We start from the raw sequence: 15,265 nt of genomic DNA on the forward strand, positions 1-15,265 counted from the left end.
GTAATGTTAAGATGAGTTGAAAAAATAAAAAATAAAATTATAACTTATAAATAATGTAATATACCGTTTTAATGATCTACCATGTTAATTTACAAACTAATTTCTTGAAACTCTCAAGTAAAACAAGCTTTCAGCTTTTACCTTCTCTCGTTACCACCAGCTAACTTTTCTTGTTTACTTCTCCAAGCTTTCAGCTTTAACCTTCTTTTCGTCACTGCCAGCTAACTTTTCTTGTTTACTTATCAAAATATTTGCATGTTCAGGTATCTATTCTTTGGACTTCTGAACATGCTCAAGAGAGTATATATATATATATAAGGTCAAAATCCGGCTATTCTTCATCAGTAGAAATTTTCTGCTTCTTCCATTTGTATGCAGCTTCTAGAATCTTGAGATTTGTAGTCTGAGATTCCTCGGGGAATAAGTAGTCAATGTATTCCTCGTACCCACAAAGTCAAAATGTTAAAAAGTTTTAGAATGAACCAAAGGCTGCGAATCTAATAGTTGTATTTATTGGAAGCTCCTCTGGACTACGTGACCTTCAATGGTGGTCAGAACGAAAAGTCAATTTCTTTCTATTGCCACTGCTGCAATGGTAATCTGTGGATCTAAAGTGTCTCACATTTAGGGAGTCCTAAATTTAGGGTGCTAATGGTTAAGCAAGGGATCCTAATGATATAGGATAATCTGTTTATCCCCTCTGCTCTGAGGGGCAGCGATTTCTCTCATAGCATAAGGAGAGAATTTTCCTATCCATTTGGGTGTTTTGCGTTAGCATTACATAATTTATTAAATTAAATATTCAAACGCCAAGGCTGTGCTCATCCCAGTAGATGTTTGACAACACAACAGAATAATATAATAGCAACACCAAATAAGCATAGACTATGTATTTATTAGACTATTAGCTTTTTCTTTCAATATATATGTATATATATATATATATATATTAGGATATTTGCTATTTACCCAGACAAACCATCTTCTCCAGTAATCTGTCTCTTCTTTTTCAGTTTCTTTGGCAACTTTGAATGGACTTATCCCAACATCGCCAAGATCATCAAAACTGCTCTCCATGTTCAACCATTCTTCTAAGAGCATAGCTCTTTCTTCCTTCAACTCTGGTGCAGAATCCTTGTAATATCGATTGGCTCTTTCAAAAATTTCTGAAAAATGAGGAAAAAACAAGATTTCCATTACAAGCACATTTTAGCCATTTGCATCAAACTCAAACTTCCTTTCTGGATCTGCGCTCCTCCGAAAGCACAAACTAAAGAGGCAAAAATCCACTGGTAGCATACTCGATCAAACGGGTGATTTTCTCGCCTACTACAGATTCCATATTACTCCCATAAATTGAAAATCCATAACCCCAAGTGCTATAGGAATACGGTTTAGTTGACCTGTACCTGTTTGAACAGCCTCAATTAATCCTAACTTTCTTTAATAAGAATCAATACGATCTTTATAAGGTTACTCTTTAGAATGAATTTCAATGGGATCCAGAGAGACCATGTTTTCATCCATATGAGTTCTAGGACCCCAATCAACCAAAAGTTCAATTCTATCTGAACTACTCATTTTCAAATAATATCCACATTATTCACAAATATTCATTTTTTACTTCAAAAGTGTCTTATAATTTAATCCATAACAATTAAAACCCAATAAAATCAAGGAAATAAGGAATGAAAATGGTCAAATAACTCATCTCTTGCACACTTATACATTCCTTCTTTTGTATTTGGACCTCATCTTCTCTCAGGCCTGAATTTCTGCTTTCATCATCCATTGCAGATGCCTCGAATTTTGCGTAACTGATCCACACTTTGAGATGCTTCGTTCTATCCAACAGTCTATCATAGAGAGTCTTTGTCCTCCCAAATTCCCCTTCTGCTATTTCGAAATCAATGTATACCTGGAATCAAATAGACATGCTTATAGATTACAAGTCAAATTATCAAATAAAGTCTGCAAAGAGAAATATAAGGTTTTACATTCTCTAGGGTATATGAACTGCCTAACTCAAGTAACAAACACAAAACAGATGGAGACACACTCCACGATCTTTTTTTAGCACTCAGCAGAAGATGGATGAACCTCAAACTCTTGGAATGATGGTTTCAATTTAAGAGACTTTGAGATAGAACAAAGCTAAAAACGAGTTCAAATCCAGAGGCACAGAAAGAAATGCACTTTAAAAACATCCAATCTGAATTGAGGATGATAAAAAGTTCGTGCAAAATACCTTCCACAATAACTCTGGCATGTCTAAGGCCGGTTGGGCTTTCACAGAGAGATCTCTCCAGCTCAGCATATTTGCTCCAAGCATAGCAATTTTCAGGTGACCACTCCAGATATTTTTCATAGAGTTTCCTACAACGATCCATATTACCCAGTTGTAGCTCAATTTCAATATACTTCTTAAATATCCGTTTATTTAACCAGCAAAATTGTGAGAACAGACCAACTTAACTGAACAAAGAAAACATTTAAATACGCAGCACAACCCCAAGATACCTTATCTTTAGGAGCCTTGCCAATGGCAGTTCCCAAAATTTGACGAGCACCCTTGATATTTAACTGTCGTATTTCAAATTGTGCAGCTAAAAGCCATATTTTTGCAAATGAGAATTTCACATGAGGAATCAGCTTAAGACACTCCCTGGAAAAATTAAAAAGTGAGAATGAGAAATCCCCACCAGGAAGTAACAATAAGTATTCCTTTAAAGAAAAGTGTAGTACAGCAATTGATTATTAGGAAAAGAAAACATGCTTAATTCTCTTATTGACGCACAAAATTACATTAAACATATCTTGTCTTACACATCCTATCATAAGATGAAGAAATATCACTTTTCCTGGAAGCCTCTTTATACAATGACACTCATAGGTAGTAGAAAAATCCATCTTTTCCAAAGAAATAATAGTTTCTCCTATATTTCAAAAAACAAAAAAAAAGAAATAATAATTTCTCCTGCTACTATGATGCATGTCTTGTTTGTAAAGCCAGGGGCATTAAGGAGAATATGGGTTACCTTCACAGGGGCAATATCACTTAAGGCACCATGTTGAAAAGACAAAGAGGCATCTTCAAGTTACCAGGATAGTTGTATTATCTATTAATATAACTTTGTCGGGCTGGAGACATGGTAGTGTTGGAAGATTGAGGTGTTTTGCTGCTGAAGTTGATACACATCACAGAACTACCACTATTAAAACAAACTTTCTAGATTTTGTTCCACAAATAACAAGAGTTCTAGATATTATTGTACAATGATACTCATCTTTCTGCACTTCAGGAGCTGCCAAGATGCATATCAATATAGACAAAAGAGAGGCGTCTACTTGTTAACAAGCAACTAAATCACCATTCTCGTAGGATGAATAGTCATCCTCTCTTCTTTGCACCTCCTCACCTTGTGCTATTCCAACATGTAAGGTATTGTTCTTTGGCCCTTGGTAGCCCACATGTTAGTTTGCCCACACTTCAAGCAAACAAATTCTTACCTTTGGAAAAAGTGCTAGAAATCAAAGTATATTCATTCTTCCACCAATTATTTGATTCAAAGGTCTCTTAAAAGATGATTTCATAATCAGGAATGTTGTTTCTAATTTCATATTTCAGATGTTATTCTATGTCAAGGTAACTTGATAAATCAGTGGTATAGGGATAACGGGTTGATGAATCGACCTCCTTTTGATTTCAGCTCTCGATCCTGCTTCAAATCAAGAGGTAACTCTTCCAATTAACTCTGTAACTTCATCTTTCAAAATCTTTTAGCATATTCAATTACTGACATACTGTAACGCCCCATTGTTTTTTTTCTCTTAACGGCGTAGTTTAAAACATTTTCATAACTAAATATGAAAATTTCATTCTAAATCAATCGCACACATAGAAACACTACCACAATCTATTATTTAAAGTCAAAGATAAATCTGCAACCATACATATAACATCACAGTGAAATACAACCTCATACACTTCCAGCAGACATACTATCTACACTACCACTAACTTTTACACACTCAATTCCGCCAATAAAAATCCTCGCACTGTTGCTCTATACGCTAGGCTCGGAAATCAGCAACTCTGATCCCGACTCTATCCTTACTTCATTTGTGAATAATAAAAAGTGAGTACATATAACTCAATACAGTAAAAATTAAGTTACAAGTATCATATGCAACAATATGAAACCCAGTATTTCTGTATGTATTCTATTTCCGTACCCTAAGTCATACCTTCTTACCACCCTGGGACTACCCAGAACTAATACTTACCTCCGGTATTTTAAATATTACGCATATTAAGGGTGACCGTCCCCCGTTGTCACCCCCAACCGTACAAATGTTCTCACCCATCACTAGTATCGGCGACCATCAATGAACCTTCTATCTTTCGACCCCTAATAGGCCACACACATACACAGATACCATTTTCTTTCGTCACCAATATCGGCAACCCAACCCCTTGCCCGTCGAAGTCTCCCTACCATCACCACTATTGGCGATCAATTTAATCCTTCTAGGTAATGACAACCAATATCGACGTCCCCCCAATACTACCAACTCAAGAATAATATCACCCCGTTCTTACTCCACAACATTGTCCTGCGAACCTCCTATACTTTTAACCTGTATACAGAACCTACACGCTTCTCCCCATATAACACACACACACCAGTAATGTTCACTTACCAACTACTAAATTTACAGCAGTTATACCAACCTATATGCAACTCACACCCGCACACCACACATCTACACCAATACCCCTCTATCTCGATCCTTCACACCCCCGCTCCACAGGCCTCCCTTTCCTACTTCCTAATTTCCAGCATACACATACTCCACCCTTCCATGCCTACCTCCACTCACAACCACACAACATTTCTTCTCTCACACGAATCACACTCACTCACCGAACTCCTCATTCTCTCTCCTCCCGCGGCCTACTCTAAGTATCCCCACTCACAATCACGAAATTTCCTCTCTCTCACGGACCTCACTCACTCACCGAATTCCTCATTCTCTCTCCTCCCGTGGCCTCCTCCACTCATACTCACACAAAACTTCCCCTCTCTAATGGACCTCCCTCACTCACCGACTTCTTCATTCTCTCTCCTCCCGCGGCCTCCTCCGTGTACATCCTTCACACCTCCACGCTTCCACCTACTATCTCCACCCGCCTATTCCCTGAATCATAGTTTTCTGCTCCCTATTCCAACTGAAGCCTAGATTCCTCAACCTACTGTCACAATTTCAAATCTACACCAAACCTATACATGAACTTAAGATTTACAGTACCTCCCATCTCCATCTTTCTTCCTCCCGTGGTTCGCATCGTCACCGTCCTCTTTCTCCTTCTCTCTCTCTCTCTCGAACCTTCTCTTCCCCAGACCTCTCTTCTCTGTTTTCTTTCTTTTCTTTCCTCTTGCTTTTTCCTTTTTTTTTTCTTTCCCTTCTCCTATTTATACCCCACTTGCCTCTCATCCTGCCCATCCATCTCACCTCATCCCAACCGTCCACTCCCTCTTCTCCAAACAACGCCGTTTCCTCCTCCTCTTCTCCAAACGACGTCGTTTCCTCCTCCTCTTCACCAAACGGCATTGTTTCCTCCTCCTCTTTACCAAACGGCACCGTTTCCTCCAAACGACGTGGTTTCCTCCTCCTCTTCTCCAAACGATGTCGTTTCTTCCTCCTCCTCTCCCCAACTACACCCTCTCCCGTCTATAATTATTACTATATACACATATATACATACATACAAATTTTTTTTTACTTTTTTTTTTCAACATCCAATTACTACACATACTGCCTTCCGTCAAGCTGTAAGCTTTCACAAATTTTGTTAAAAAAATCGAGAAGCATATAATTCTCCTTGCAAGTGGGTTTCATCTCATGTCATGTTTCAATTATTGGTTATCTTATCTTGTTAAGCTTTCGACAATGCTGTAACACCATATTTTTGCAAGCTGAACCGATCTCATTTTGGCAAATTTGACCCATCATGCATCCTACAGCCACCCAATTAAAATATTCTTCCATCAAATCAAGCCAGTCGAGGAAGAAACTAATATTTTCTCTTCTATCAAAATCAGGAGTTTCACTTTCATCTTCTTAGTAACATCTCCACCATTATCTTTAACAATCGTTTTATTAACTGCAGCTACTTGTGCAACTAGGAAAGTTTTGAGCTGGTTGGGTAGCTTGAATATCACGAGTATTGAAACTCTTCTGCAAGTGTTGTAATTGAGATTTCTATTATTGTTAGTCTAGTACTTAAGTAATTAATTTGCCTTCGCAAAGCTTCATGCTTGGTATTCAATTCAATATCAGTCACCATCTTAACCCAAAGAAAAATCAAAAGCAGAACAAAATTTGTCGCAAATTGTATGAACAGCAAAACCAGTTTGGAAGAGTCCAGAAACCAGTTTGAAGGAATTCTGAACCAGTTTTGCCAACCCAGTCTGAGGACATCTAATGATATCTACATCAATGAGCTGGTCAATGGGAACCACCTAATGACATTCTCTCCCTGAAACAGTGGTTGCAAATTAGGGCTCGGGGTGATGTTTCATGGTGGGGAAGGTACCGATTTGGTGGTGCAGTGGCTACGTGAACTTGCAGCTGCGAGCGGCAGTACCAGTTTTTCAAGACAAGACTACAGGGATGTGTCAGTAGAAGTTGTTTTGGGTCTCTAGTGGCGGCTGTTGGAGTTGCCTCCTACCGGTTGGTGAGTGTTGTTCATCAGTGGTAGTAAGATCTTCTAGGACTGCATAGATATGTCGATGTGTTTCTTTTCTTGCCAAGGGTGGTATCTGTTTAGACTTAAGGGTTTGTGATTTTCAGTTTGAGAACTTTTTGCTCTGATACCAACTAACATAGTGCTCCTTAAGATTAATTTTGCTCACTTAAAAATTTGAGAATAAAAATTAGATACTACTACAATTTCTTAGATATCAAAATTAAGAACTTTTAAGTATTACACTTAAGGAGTCTATTGCATCACACAACTAGAAATATTAAGAAAATTCTCAAGAAGTTTTGATGGAATAACTTTTTCTGATGGGTAGGATCTGTTTAGATGTAAGGATTGTGATATTCAGTTGAAGAGCTTTTAGCTCTTATACCAACTAACAAAGTGCGCATTAAGATTAATTTGCCTCCTTACAGGTTTGAGAATAAAAACTAGATATGACTCATACCAGTTCTAAGATACAATAGTTAAGAACTCATAAGGATTATACTTAAAGAATTTTATGGCATCAAACAACTAGAATGATTGAGAAAATTCTCAAGAACTCTTTACTGAATAACTGGACCCCCTCTTAGAAGTAGGGTGACATAGGTGTCTATGATGCTTGATAAGTAGTTTTCCCAATGAGGATTAGACTATGAATATTCCAAAATATAAATATAAATACCACTACTACTAAGGAAATGATACTTATATTTAAGAAAAGGAAAGATAAGCATAATTAACTTAGGAAAACATAACTTAAACCATAAACCCTAAATAGACAAATATTAAAATAAAAATAAATCCCTAAATAAGGTAGATATTGCTTTGTGCCATCAACTCAAGACTTGTAAATGTTCTAGCCATGAAACAAGTCAAGTTAATCGTATTGCTATTCAAGAGTCTTGAGTGAAATTAATTTCAGAAGGAAGCAAAGCTAGCCTCATCCTTAAGTATGCATTTCTAGTAAATATGTCTAACACAGAGACTTCAAGCCATGTAAATAGTGCAACAATGAACAATATCAAGTTAAATGTGTTGCAAAGTTAGATGGTTAAATGAATTTTAGAAGCAAGCAAAGCATGACACATAACAAAATCGACCCTTCTAGTTTCATATTTCCACACATTTCATCGTAGGATTTATATTTATCAAGTGTTAAGCACTTAATCGAGAGATGGTTGGGTTATCTCTAAATGCAAATTATACTTGAAGTAGGTAAAGCAGAAAACTCGAAAATACTCAAATTTATCTATATATTTCTACATAAACTGACCCATGACTAGATCCATCGGTAGGAACTCTATCATAACTGGAAACTGCAATTTGGACAAAATAAGTATCATGCTCCATTGCACCAGAAAAAGACAAAAGTTACAAACTTTAATGACATCATCCACCATGAACACAACCCTATTCACTCTCACGATAACCATAGTCATAGAATTCAAGTAGACAGGTGAATACCAAAAGTCAAAATGATATCAGGACATTTACATTTGGGAGAGGGGGCAAGGATGGAATGGAACGGAAAACTGAGAGAGAAATATTTACTCTTGTTTCAGAGACTATTCAGCAATGGAATAGACTGGAATAAGAGGGAATACTTTCAACTCATTTGCATCAAAAGCTCAAAATTTTTCTCCATAGTTGGGAGAGAATAGATGGAATAAAACTGGATTAATAACTCGGATTTTGACTAAATTGTAATAATTCTTTTATTATGCTGATGGATAATAGGGTTATTATTATCTTTCACATAGTAATACTTTTAAATTTGACTTTCTTTCACAAGAGAACATATTTTACACATTTCAATCGCTATCTCATCCAAGCAATATAAATCATTTCAACTTGATTATATCCATGATTGGTTGAAAAATAATCCCTCTGAATTATTAGCTGAATAGAATTTTTACCAACAAGTGCAAATGCGGAGTAGCATCTGAATAGGGCCTCCTGAGGATTTTCCAGCTAATTTAATTTGGAAGGTCAGGACAACTTCTAGGGTGACGTTTTTCACCTAGGAAGTGGTAAGGGAAAGCATTTTGACACATGACAAGTTGATTAAGAGGGGAACAGTTTCAGCAAACAGATGCTACCAAAGCAAGAGCGCTGCAAAATCATGCAACCACATTCTTTGGTGGTGTCCATATGCTTATTGGAATTGGGGGTTGGCTTACGGTTTCTTGGGTGTGTTTTGTTGGCAGGTTCAGTAAGGGAGGAGATATAGGCATCAAAGGTGATAAGAGATTGAGACTTATCCTTTTAGGTACTTTTTGTGCTATTTGGAATGAGAGGAATAGAAGGCTTTTCAGGGGATAGAAAATAAATTTGATATGCTTAAAAATTTTTAGTTTTAGATCCTGAGTTTTTTGTTAAGGGGTCACCCAATATATTGGAGCAATGATTTGGGAAATCTAATTGCCATCTTGCTAGATTTATAAATATTGTTGCATATGGTTTTGTACCCCTTAGTGCTTTTGTGTACAGTTATTTTCCAAAAAAAAAAAAGAAGTGCAAATGGAGGGTAAACTAAAGGATGCTTTAGGACTCAAGTCACCAACCGGTTCCACAAGCAACATATCAATGGCAGAAGCTTCAGAACAAAAATAACAAGTCCACAATGACAAACACTCTCAGTTAAGTTAGATACCTGTAAACATCTCTTGTGCGCTCCACATCTTCTGCATCAAGCTCTTCATATAGTGCGTAATTAATCCTGGATTGCAGGACAATGTGAAAAGCCAGGAACAGAGAACAAACCTAGTCCAAATCACAGAAATTTTGGAAAAGAAAATACTCACTACAAGTAAATATATCTCTGCCAGTAATGCTTCTCCTCAGCAGGCGGTACATTAGAAATGGCCCTCTCATAAACTTCTCTGATCCTTTCCTTATCCCCCACACTTTCTTCCAACCTAATATAATCAAACCAAGAATCATAATTCAAAGGATTCTTCCTCACCTCGTCCTCGTACTGAAACCTCCTCTTACCCTCAATGGCGCCCTCAATCCCCTCCTTATCCCCATACTGCTTCTCGAAAGTCACAAACTTCATATACAGATCCTCTGCTCTCCCTTTGGGAATGTGATCCAAAGCAAACTTGTAAATGCACCTAGCCCTCTCAACCTCCTTGCACCTCTCCTCGAATTCAGCGAACCCCACAAACAACTGTTCTGCCTCCTCGTCCTCTGCCAGCTTCTCCACAGCACGTTCGTACACACTCCTTGCACGGGCCACCTCTCCGTTCTTCATCTCGAACTTAGCATACCGCACCCATGCAGAAATCTTGGGATGGCATTGTATGAACCGCTCGAAAATACCTCTGGCACGATCCACCTCGTTGTAGCGAAGCTCGAACTTAATGTACGACAGCCAACCTTGTTGGTCTGGGGACCAACTCATCCACCGTTCGAAAATCTGCCTTGCGCCAGCCACATTGCCCAGCAACTCCTCCATGTGTATGTACTTGTACCATAGCTGGTCCACTCTGGGAAGCAATGTTACTGCCCTGTCCCAACATTCCTAGCGTGGTTTATGAACTTGTTCCTCATCTCCACCTCCGCGTACTTGAGCCAGAGGATATGGTTTCGGTAGTCCACCTCCAGGGCTCGCTCCCAGACGGAACGCGCGCGGTTGAAATCTTTCCGCGACTCCTCCCATTGTGCGTACTTGACCCAGACGCTAGTGCTCCACCGTGCGCGACGGATATGGTCCTCAAACCCTTTTCGCTTCCGGAGCCGGTAATCAGCAAGCTCGGTAGAATCAGTGATCTTCTGCTTCGGAGGACGGATTTCTGCCTCCTGCCGCTCGCGTGCCTCCCGGAGGATCTGCTCAGCAGTGATTTGCACAGGGGCTGGGGTTTTGTTCTTGACCCGAGTGGGACGAGGCAGCTTAACTTCTGTCTTTTCGGGTCAAGTAGCCGAGAGAGGGATCCGCGTCTTTTCCTGACGACATGGGAGACATGGAAGTATTTGACTGATTACAGAATTAATAACTATCAGAATCCTTACCTAAAAATAATCAGAGCTCCCTTTTGCTGTGAATAACTTTGAGAAGTCTTCTTCCTTTCTTCCTGCTTTTGATTTTTCTCTGTTCCAGACTCTTTTAAAGGTCACTCTTAATTCTCTGATTCTAGAATCTCTAAAACCCCTTGATTTCTCCTCTTCACTCTTTTCTGCCTCTAAATTTTTCTCAATTTCCTGGCTCACTCTGATTTTTTCACCTATTCCTCTCTCTCTCTCTCTCTCTCTCTCTCTCTCTCTCTCTCTCTCTCTCTCTCTCTCTCTCTCTCTCTCTCTCTCTCTCTCTCTCTCTCTTCCAAATAGACGAGCGAGGGAGAAATGCAACGCGATGATGAAGGAAGAAGATTTCCTTGAAGGCAGAGACGAGACGCCGAACCGCTGCCGCTGCTCTCAAATTTCAACCTCGTCACAGAGAAGTGAAAAAGAAGAAAAACGTTAACTCTTTGGATTAAGGATTATTGCCACATTTTGCCCCACAAAACGAGACTGCTCTGCGCCCTGATAATAATAATAATTAAATGATAATAACGGAATAAAAAAAATTTATGTTTAAATAATTATGTATTAATATATATTAATAATAATTATTTTATTTAAATAACACGATAGTATAATTATATTTTTAATTAAAAGTATTGATTTAAATATATTTTATGATGTATAACGAAAAAAAAATCAATCCGATAATACTATTGATTTTATAATTTTTAAAATTTATTAATCAAATACTGTTTACTATCATCATATCAAGTTAAAAATAAAAATAAATAAAATTTTATCACACTATTAAATTATTATATATTAACTAAATATTATTTACCACTAAACAAACGGAGTGCAAAGGCTCCTCGCCAGACAGCATGTTAGTTAATTATATATATATGGACTTAACATGTAAATAACAAAAATTAGAGGGTTTAAATATACAGGTAAAATATTTGGTCTGCAATATTTTTAACTTAATTTTCAGATATTTTTTATTAAATATTTTTTTAATTAATAAAAAATTAGTTTACCCATAATATTATTTAATTAATATAATATGATAATTTAGTATGTATTTGTCAATTAAAATATTAATAATTATTATTTTATCCATTGTTTATTTTTGAAGAGTAAATTTCCAACTGTATAATATAATAATTACATAATACATATTTGTATAATTTTAATCAAAGTTATATAGCAATTTAAAACTTGAAATAAAAAGATATATAACTGTAGAAGATTATTCTACTTTGATGTAGTTGGCGAATTTTTTTTATATTTTCCTTAAGTTTATGTTATAAATTAATTGCATTAAAATATTCATAATTTATTGCAATTTTTTTATACTTTAAAATTTAAATAGATAATAAATTGAAATTAATAACTCGAATAAAAGATTTTAAGTATTATATTTTTATATTTAAATACTTAAATTCAAATTAGTTACAATCAAGTTAATTTTATTTTTATATTTACAAATTATTTTAAAATAGAATTAACACATGAAAAATCCTGATTTTATTTTTATATAAATCATAGATTTAAAGTAAATATTTTTATATAAATTTACTTAAAATGCATATTTAGTTAAATTATAAGAAAATAAATGATTTTAAAGTAATGATATTTAATTTAGAAGATATTTAATTTAAGAAAAAAAATAAATTATATTTATACATAGAAGAGTCAACAAGTATATCATTAAATCTATATCCATAATGAATTTCTTATTTTTTTTTTTATCTATACTTATCCTATATTTCACTAACTTGTCCATTTGTCTATCTTTAGTTGTAACACCCTGTTTTTTTTTTTTTCAACGATATACGATCAACAATCTTATGACCCAACACGTCAATTTCATACCAATAGCATTCCCCATAAGCAAAACTGGTCCACAGTTCATTGTTTTAACTCAAGGTAAACTTGTAGTTCTAACTATACATCAATGACACCCCATACCATACCCTTCCAGCAAGTCAACATCCATACTAATATAAACTTTTACAGGCGGTAACCCGCCACAAAGAGACCCTGGCCCAATGGCGCTAAAGACTAGGCTTCGTACCCAGTAACTCAGATCCCGGCTCCATCCCTACTTCATCTGGAAAACGACAAAAAGTGAATTCACATAACTCAATACGATAAAAACCAAGTTGCAGGTATAATATGCAGTGACAAGACAGTTAGTATATCTATATGCATTTCTCTTACACTACCCAAATCATGCTTTCGAACCAGCCTACAACTAACCGTTATTTACCTACCCCGAAAGACTAGCTATTCAATAACACATACAGCAACAGCAACTCCAGTACCCCCATAAGTACTCTGTCTATACCACCTACCTCCTACCTCAACCCTACCCTAGTACAACACCAGGCCCCCTACCCTGGTAGACTATTCAGGTGCCTATCCTACGTGACTCCCCGGCCGAAGCCACACCGTAAACGCCTCTGTTCACATTCATCACCAATATCAACTACTCGTACGCCCTTCTCTCCTACTCTACCCTAATAGGCCACCCACACACACACACCACCATCTCGTGTCACCAACATCGCCAGCTCATATCCACCACCTCGACCCCAAGAGGCCACACACGCACACAAATACCATTACCACACGTCACCAACATCGGCGACTCATACTCACATCTCTACCTCTCGACTCCATTGGCCACTCACACACACAATACCATTCTCGCGCATCACCAACATCGGCGACTCATGCTCACTCCTCCATACCTCGACCCCAATAGGCCACACACACACACAATCCGTCCACACCTCGACCCCAATAGGCCACGCACACACCCAATCCGTCCACACCTCGACCCCAGTTGGCCACACACACACACAATCCGTTCTCGCACATCACCAACATCGGTGACTCGTGCCCACTACCCCACACCTCGACCACAATAGGCCACGTACACACATCATCCGTCCACACCTCGATCCCAATAGGCCACGCACACACACAACCCGTCCACACCTCGACCTCAATAGGCCACACACACACACAATCTGTTCTCGCACGTCACCAACATCGGTGACTCGTGCTCACTACTCCACACCTCGACCACAATAGGCCACGGTGACTCGTGCTCACTACCCCACACCTCGACCACAATAGGCCACGCACACACACCATCCGTCCACACCTCGACCCCAATAGGCGACGCATACATACAACCCATCCACACCTCAACCCCAATAGGCCACACACATACGCAATCTGTTCTCGCACGTCACCAACATCGGTGACTCATGCTCACTATCCCACACCTCGACCACAATAGGCCACGCACACACACCATCCGTCCACACCTCGACCCCAATAGGCCACGCACGCACACAACCTGTCTATACCTCGACCTCAATAAGCCACACACACACACAATCCGTTCTCGTATGTCACCAACATTGGTGACTCGTGCTCATTACCCCACACCTCGACCACAATAGGTCACGCACACACACCATCCGTCCACACCTCGACCCCAATAGGCTACGCACACACACAACCCGTCCACACCTCGACCTCAATAGGCCACACACACACACACAATCTGTTCTCGCACGTCACCAACATCGGTGACTCATGCTCACTACAGTATCTCTCGACCTTATTAGGCCACACGCACACCAAGACTTCCCGCACACGCCGGCGATGTTCCCTCGCCAACCTTTAAATTTATAGTAACTATACCAAACCTTTTCCCCTCACCATACTCCCGTTATACCCCTACCAATGCGTCCCTACTCTCTCGCCCTAAACCATACTCTATAGTCCCCTCCTATGCCATCCCAATCTCCAGCAACTACGTCCTTATCCCTCGCTAAACCGACCTCTCCCTACAGTTCTATAAGCCTCTCCTTCATCTGAAACTTTTCATACATGTCAATTTCTATTTCATAGTCCCCTCCCTCTCACAGTTCGAACCACACCGTCCCACTCACCACGCACGTCCCTCTCACCCTCGCACAGTCCGAACTCACACTGTCACACTCCCCACATTCACCCCTCTCACCGGACACTCACCGAATTTGTTCCTCCTGCTCATTCCGCTCGCGACTCTCTCCGCACCCCCGCTCCTGCACACGACTCCCTTCGTCATCTCAGATTTCCCCACACACGCCAACCTGCTCACTCCCTCTTCCTCTCAGTGACCTTCCCTCGGTGCTCATACTCACTGCACACAACATTCTCTCTCTCTCTCTCATAGATCTCTCGTACGCCCAACGACGCCATCCTCTCCCTCTCACGGCCTCCTCCGCGAACGTCTCCGCCATTCCGTCCTACACTCCACCTCTAAGCTCCACCCAGCTACCTACGAACTCCCTGACCTCGGCAACCTGCAAGTAGCATCACAACTCACCCAATACCTACACAACCAAAGTTTTTATCGTACATTCCATTTCCACTTTCCTTCCTCTTGCCGATTGCACCGTTCGTCGTCCGCGGCTCTCTTCTCTCTCCCTTCTCGCTCCTCTC

General features: G+C 39.0%; 1 pseudogene across 1 annotated transcript; it reads right to left on the minus strand.

Moving 5' to 3' along the window:
- Positions 1 to 292: 292 nt before the first annotated feature.
- Positions 293 to 11,263, minus strand: LOC110825137 (uncharacterized; annotated as a pseudogene). Its single transcript, XR_015818544.1, has 7 exons — positions 9,556 to 11,263; positions 9,405 to 9,470; positions 2,522 to 2,665; positions 2,249 to 2,433; positions 1,708 to 1,918; positions 973 to 1,166; positions 293 to 449 (listed from the first exon to the last, which is right to left on the minus strand). The product of XR_015818544.1 is annotated as an uncharacterized LOC110825137 (transcript).
- Between the last annotated feature and the right edge of the window lie 4,002 nt (positions 11,264 to 15,265).

This window comes from Carica papaya, chromosome 4 (assembly GCF_054855325.1).
Source record: "Carica papaya isolate Zhongbai chromosome 4, ASM5485532v1, whole genome shotgun sequence".
NCBI lineage: Eukaryota > Viridiplantae > Streptophyta > Magnoliopsida > Brassicales > Caricaceae > Carica > Carica papaya.